Source organism: Polistes canadensis, unplaced genomic scaffold (assembly GCF_001313835.1).
Source record: "Polistes canadensis isolate GaletaPanama2010 unplaced genomic scaffold, ASM131383v1 scaffold_69, whole genome shotgun sequence".
NCBI lineage: Eukaryota > Metazoa > Arthropoda > Insecta > Hymenoptera > Vespidae > Polistes > Polistes canadensis.
The window spans coordinates 76,700-85,004 of record NW_014569616.1 but is presented as its reverse complement, the minus strand read 5'-3'; positions in this window follow the sequence as shown (position 1 = coordinate 85,004).

The following is an 8,305-nucleotide window of genomic DNA, read 5'->3' as shown; positions in this document are numbered from 1 at the left end:
TTATATTATAAGAAATATTAAGAGAGTTGAATAATAATAAATAAAATTTATTAAAGTTTATTTATATTTTGTTTTACTTCCATATCTACTTTCAAAACAATAGCCGGCCTACATGAGATAAATTTTCAGAAAAGTTGTCGATCCGCAATATGTTAAGTGTTAATATATTTAAAAAATATTTGTCTTTAAAAAAATGAATAAAATCAATGTAATGTGTTTCCTCATTGTATACATTTATTTTTTTCACGTTCGTATATATAAACGTCTATTAAGATTTTTTTAAATGATTTATTGTTTCTTTTTATTTTTTTCTTTCAATGAATTATATTTAAAAATGAATATACATTATTAAACGTGAATAATTTAATATTATTTTCTTATTTTCTTTTTATCGACAATTTTTTTTTTAATATTATTATCCTCTTGTTAAAATTTCGAAATATTATTTCTCTCTCTCTCTCTCTCTCTCAACGCGGGAAACTTAATTCCACCAATAGTTTTGATCAATAATATTCGTATAGAAAATTAAAATAATCTCGTATAAATTTCTCATCAATTTGAACAAAACATAGATATAATAGGGGGAATAAACATATACGAGCAAAAGATGTGGAAAATCGTTTTTATAAGATCAACAAGAAATAAGAGGACACTTTCGTAGCGATTCTAAAAAAACGAAAACGAAATCTAAACGAAATCGAACTCAGTTCTGTGTAACGTTAAAGAATAATGGAAAGCAATCGTTTTCTTCTTCTTTCTTCGAACCGAAGATCAGAAAACAGGTGGGGAGGGAAGACTGTGAAAATGACAAGTGGAAAGAAAGTGGGAAAAGATGGGTTGGAATGAAAGGAAAGAAGGAAGAAAGGAAAGAAGAAAGAAAAGGAAGGAAGGAAGGAAGGAAGGAAGGATTCTTCTTCTAAACGGAAAATCGTTTAAACGGTGTGCTTTTTAATGGCGTAAAGGAACGATTCAACGCCTTTGTACTCCTTCGAGTCTTCTCTCTCTCTTTCTCACACACACACACACACACAGAGGAAAACAGACATTCACACACAAACATATTTAGACACATATAATAAAATCCTTTAACTACGTATTCCTATTCTCCATCTTCTCAACTACCCCCTTTCTCACCTTCATCTCCCTCTCTTTCGTTTCTTCAACAAGCCAGCCACTAACACACATTTATAAACTTTCTCTATGAACGTTTTTACTTGTATATATATATATATATATATATATATATATATATATATATATATGTCTATCTACGTATATGCAACAAATGCTTCTTGTATACACGAAACGCAAATTTTCTCGTCAAAGGAGAACTAATTACGCGGGTGTATCCGTTGGTACCCACCTACCCCTTACCACCACTATCACCAACATTACCAACACCAACACACCTGGATCGAAGTTACGATTCTCGGCGTTTGCGATGAAATTTCCTAGAGTAACAGAGAGAGAGAGCTTTCTGATAGAGAAGAGACGAACGAAATGGAAAGAGGGAAGTTAGAGGAAGTGAGAGAGAGAGAGAAAGAGGGTGAAGAAGTAGAAGGGGGGTGGTATTCGAAGGAGATGAAAATGTAGGAACGAACGGACAATGGTTCGGGGCTAAATTCACAGAGTATGACGTATTTCCACTCTTCCTTTCTCTTTCTAGTTGGGCATTAGACTACCCAAGCTACCCGGTTTAAATAATTAATCGATCTAAAGCACTACCCCACTTTCCCTCTCTCTCTCTCTCTCTCTCTCTCTCTGTTTCACTGCAAATTCGTGAATTCCTTTTCCATACCCTTTCTCATATACATGTATACACACACACACACGTTTTCCTACAAACGTGCATGATATTTCCTGACGTTCTCATGTTAGAATATCGAGAATACTAACAGAAATGAATTAGGGGTTGAAAAGTAAAAGATTACCGAATGAATTTGAAACTAAATTACTCGACTAGGTTAGCTCAAGGTGGCACGTTACGTCAATGCTTGCTTCTTTTTTTATTTTATTAATCCAGGATTTTGTTGATTTCATTTTTCTCGAATTTCTTGGATTTTCTTCAATGGTCTTGATTTTCATGGTTTTGTTTTTCTTTTTTTTTTTTTTCATATATTTGTATATTTTTCGTTTATCTTCTATTCTGCATATCTCTTTCGTAGAATAAAAAGTATAATGGGAAGAAAAATTATTTTATTAATCCATGATTTTGTTGATTTCATTTTTCTCCAATTTCTTGGATTTTCTTCAATGGTCTTGATTTTCATGGTTTTGTTTTTCTTTTTTTTCATATATTTGTATATTTTTCGTTTATCTTCTATTCTGCATGTCTCTTTCGTAGAATAAAAAGTATAATAGGAAGAAAAATTAATGAATCTTTCTTCTTCATCTAATTCAACGTAGCAATCTTTCTTCATTATATTTCATTTGATCATGATTTTCCATTAGGTTATATATCTCTGACGTATTTTCCCCTCTCTCTTTTCTCTTCTCTTCTCTTTCTCTCTGTCACTCGAGATGAAAAGAAGGGGTGTAGACACATGAGAAAGACTGAGAAAGACTCAGAGAGAGAGAGAAAGTGTCAAGCTTCCTTCCCAAATGAAGGAAAATCCGAGCGAATGTGCTTTAGAGTTTCTCTCACTCCGTGGAAGAGAAGGAGGAGGAGGAGGAGGAGGTATATTCAGTAATTTACCGAAAGTTAGCATTTGAAAGCTTTGTCAAGATTCCTCTTTTGGGTTCTATTAAATCAATTATATTCAAGAGAATAAGCGGAATAAAAAAAGAAAGAAAATTGGTTAGAATCCAAATCACGATTGTTAATTTTCAAATGATTTTCTTGTTTATTTTTATTTTTCTTCTTATTATTATCATGAGAGAAAATGATATGGGAAATTTGACGATAATTCGTGACACAAAAATCATTTCATTCAAATATTCAATAAATAAAATTCTTAATACGGAATCACAGGGAAACTTGGACATAAAAAAAGAAGTAGAACTTAATTTAATTAAGTTAGAAGTTTCGTTCCCTTTATTGGGACTTATTTAGCAACTTAATCTTTACAGTTTTGTTGAGGGTTTCAAATTATAACGAGCGAATACTTAACGAAGTTTAGATGTTTTGTGTTTTGAATATTAATAAATAGAAAAATGTATGTCTACCCAATGAAAAAAGACGCTTAACTGTAAAGATTAAGTTGTTGAATAAGTCCCAATAAAGGGACGAAACGTTCAACTTAGTTAAATTAAGTTCTACTTCTTTTTATGTCCAAGTTCCCTATGAACCCTTATCATCAAGAATTATAATTTTGGACGAGAGAAATAACTAATTAAATAAATAAAATGTTGAACGAATGATATTAGATAATTTACATTACTGGATAATTAATAATAAAAAGGTTCACTTTTTTATGACGTCGCCAAGTAGCAATTCTATTGAAGAAGAACGAAAAAAAAAAAGAAAAATAAATCGTCTTTTCTTCGAAACACGACCATGGGGTACGATGATATAGGAAAACTCGAATAGAAGAGTATGGTTAATTATTTAATGAAATATTACATCACTTCTTTCATGAAAAATGTATTAACAAAAATGTTAAGGAGAAATAAAAGAAAAGAATTGAAGTTAAATAGAAAAAGAAATAATAAATGTGTAAAAAAGGGGTAAAACAAAAAAAGTGGGATAAGGGGGTGGGCTTATAACGACACTCAGACTGTTACTATACTATTATAACTACTACTACTACTATAACTCTGAAGCAGACGTTTCATAAATTATGTAGCCACTGCAAGTAGATACCTAACGAAACCCCGTGGTGAAATTCTCAAAAAGCTACAGAAGTCGAGATAATATTTGTTATGTTAACCGTGCTGATTAAACGGACTGTAATTATTCGACAGCGAAACGGGAAGCGAATAATTATCAAATATTCTCGATGAGCTATTCATTTATAAGACCCCTAAGTTACCACCACCACCACCACCACCAGTCATTACTATTTAATCTCAATACTTACAATTAGGGAAAAATATTGAAATATTTTTTTCAATCGTATTATCCAAACGTATGTTGTATATAATTAATAAAATGAATGATCGCATTTATATAATAAATTAAGGGTTGGTTTATAAAATAAATTTTGTGATTTTATATTCATTGGTATAATATAATTAATTGATTAAAGTAACATAGTTTTGAAATAAAAGGTGGTCTATACACCTAGAATTCTAACAAAAAAATACAATATTGTTTTTGTATTAAATTTTAACTGCATAAGAGTATTATTTATATTTAAGTATATATATATATATATTTAACTTGTATTAATTGGTATAATAATTGATTTTTCAAATAACCTATGTGCAAATCTACAATTTTATAAGTATTGTTTTTCTATTTAATTTTAACACTGCGTAAATATAAATATATTAATATATACTTATGTATATTTTTTCTAAATATGCATTTAATATTTTTTTTTTAAATGAAAATAGAATCATCAGTGATTAAAATGGCGTACGAAAGGAAACAGGTCGCAAATAGCATTCCTGTGCATCCCAAGCTTTTCATTACTATTCCAATGATATGTTAGAACAAGTTGCTTACTCGTCCGTATGTTTGATAATTAGTCTATCAAAGGTAGGCTGCTTAATTAATACGTTTCTCATTCGACGTTAAGGTAGTTATTAATTACCGATCTTCTCTTTGTTTATAAACTTACTAACGATTCCTCTTTGATATAAATCATTCGTTTCTTTAAACAATAAATATTACTTTTAGATTTCTATTACGTTAAACGAGAAAAAGAAAAATCTGAAAATTATAAAATAACAATCCATTGTTCGTGTAGTTTCAAAACAAAATAATAATAAAAAGAAATTACTTATCGAAGTTTGAAATAATAAATGGGATTGGCCGGATAGGGTGAAATGGGGGTGGTAGGGGGGTAGGGGGTAAGGTTTAGATAATAATGTAGCTTTTTCGATATATGTGATAATACGCGTGTTGTGTATGTTGAAATAGCGAAAGGAAGAACGGAGTAGTGATGCTTTGTCGTCATGGTTCTTTGTTTTTGACTGGTTCATGTGACACACGAGAGAAAGAGAGAGAGAGAGAGAGAACATTTGGTATTGTTCTATTTTCAATTCATCCGCAACATTTTGATGCATAAAGTTTACTTCGTCGATGAGTTAATTAGCTTCCTCCGTCACGAATTCCCAACAACACCATCCAACAGCAGTACACCACACCACCACCATCACTACCACTATAACCACTACCTACCAACAATCTCTATCTGTATTTAATAGGATCAACGAAAATCGTCATTATTTAAATTCCTCACCCATGTAGAATTATTCCCTTCTGTCAACTGTCTTTGTCTTTCTTCCATATATATATATATATATATATATATATATATAATATATGGATTCCTGAACTAGATGATACATCCAACAAACTATTTTCATGTAGTTAAAGAGAGAGAGAGAGAGAGAGACATGAAAATTAATTATATAATTAATTAATTAATTAATTTTTGGTAAAAGAAAATTAATTTAAAACGTTTAACGAGAAAAAAGTAACATTTGTCGTAGAAATGTATTTAACAAAACGTGAGATATCAAAAAACGATGAACACACGCGTGTGTGGGGGGGGAGACGTGTTAAAATGTATTTATATATTTAATAATACACCCTTATCTATTAAATATCATTTCGTATTCTATTTGAAAATAATTTTCAAGGGAAAAATATAATAATTCATATATATATATATATATGAATAATAACTTTTTAATATAAAAAATTATATATGATAAATATTATGATAAATAATCAAAAATATCGATTCATCTCATTTATTCTCGTTCATCCCTTAACTTCACCCTCTTCTTCTTCTTCTTTTCCTTCTTTAGTAACCAAAGAAAGGATATAACTTATGTCGAACCACAATTTCCTGTATCGAGAAATGAATTCACGTGAATTCCTATTACACACAGAGATTCGATCAAAAATAAGAAAATCGTTCGACAAGTCTCGTGTCTGTCTTTTACATTTTATTATGAATTTTTCAACGAAACGACAAAACAAACAAACAAACAAATAAATAAAAAGAAAACAGACAAAAATCTCATACACCTAATGCAACATATAAATATATACATACATACGTTTCACATGGTTCGTTCTCATAATCGGCATAACGCTCGGTTAAATTCGAATTACGAAGATTATATATTTTATAGGAGATACATATCAAACAATCCAAACCTGTCGACGGGGGTTTGTTTCTTATCAGTTAGTTTTACGATTATATACATACAACCCTGTCAACACACATCGAGTTTTTCCATGAAATATGGAAATGTCGTTGGAAAGGAACATTCTTTGTTTGGTATTCAACGAAAAATCCCTAAACCGAAGACCCCTCCTCTCTAACCACCCAAACTAACCCCCTACCACATTCCCTCCCCCCTATCTATCCTCTTCCTCTAAACAAATTCTTCTTTTCCTACTTGAATTCCTCCCACACACGTCGTTTCATTTATCAATCCATCCGTTCATCTTTTTATCTTTATCCATCTTTAACGTCACATTCTACCAGTCAATTTTCCATCTTCCTCTCTCTCTCTCTCTCTCTCTCTAACTCAGTGTCTTTTTCTGCTTCCCTATCACCACCCCACCCCATCCCACCCCTCAATGAAGCTGCTGTCTTGCTCACTTTGTTTCGTTCGTTCGTTCGTTCGTTCGATCGTTCATTCGTTTCGTTTCGTTTCGTCTCGTTTCGTTTCGTTTCGTTTCGTTCGTTCGTTCGAAACACCCCGTCCTACCCTTTCGAGCAAATTTTCATGCAGCAAAGCGATATTAAAGTGCCGTTTCCCTGGGTTATTTGCGCGTCGGCAAACGCAGGAAATAGCACTCCGTCCTCCTGCCTTCAACCCCCCAACCCACCCTCAAATCTTTTGCACGTTGATGTTGTGTCCTCTCTTTATTCCCATTCTGCCGTCAATGTGAGAATAACGAAAGAGATAGATAGATAGATAGATAGATAAATAAATAAATAAATAGTTTTGTTATTAATGGGGTAAGAAATGGTGATGGCAAATCACAGAGAGATTTAATGATATTTTACAGGATGTTGTTATCGACTCCCCTCCCCACCCCTCCTCCTCATCCAATTCACTCCCTCATCCCTCTCTATGTTCCTTAATATTCTTGCCCATCGTCTATTATTGGAAATAAATTTTTGCATGAATTATTTCAATTTTATTTTTCTAACCCCTGTTTTTTTCTTTTTTAGATTTCATTTATTTATTAACCCTTAACCCTTCTTTGCATGATTTTTTCTTTTCTTTTAAAATAAATCAAGGTGATGTAATTAATGCTCTAGATTAAAGGAAAAATATTTAAAAAAAATCCTAGTGTTATTTTTTAACAACTGCGTTTTGTTGTACGCAATAGTCGTTTAAAAAGTTGCCAGCAACAATAAATATACAGTAGAAGGGTTTTGAGTAGGTTTTTTTTGTTGACTAAATATTATGATTGAAATTTCCATCATCATGCAAAGAAGGGTTTAACCTCCTTTTTTCTTTCTTTAATAAATGATCCCGATTTAATAAATGTGATCTTGCTCGTTTTATTGTTTAAACGAGAAAGAGAGAGAGAGAGAGATAAAAAAAAAAAGATAGAGGTATTATATTACGTTGGATAAAATGGTTTGGAAAGGAAAAGAGAAGGGGAAGAAAAGAATAGGAGAAAAAAAATATATGCGGGAGGATCAAGGGAAGAAGATGAGAAAAATTTGTTGATATACGTGACAGAAGAGGGAGGGGGATTTAAGGATGAAAGAGGATGGTTAAAGGGAGTAAGGGGGAAGAAAGAGAGAGAGAGAGAATGCTCGCGTCTGCCGCAGAAACGTTGCGTTCGAAAGTTTTACTAATTATTCTCCGGTACTCTGTGAGAAAGGAACGTTGCTATTCCTTGAAAGGAATTGTTTGAAAACTGTTGTCAGGATTATCGCGAAATACGTGAAAATTTTCATTACGTTAAATATCCGCGCATTTAAACAACAATCAATCATCGTTTTACATTTTCATACAATTACAATTTAATATGTTTCTCATGTAACAAACAAATTATTCCTTTAATTCGTTCAATTTAATTCTTTTAACGAAAGAATGATCGAACTTGTTAAACGGATGCATGGAAAAAAGTTGCAATTAGGATAAGTCCTTATTTATATAATTTTGGAATTTTTTTTTTTTCCTCCGGCCATTCTAAATATCTTCGGAATACATC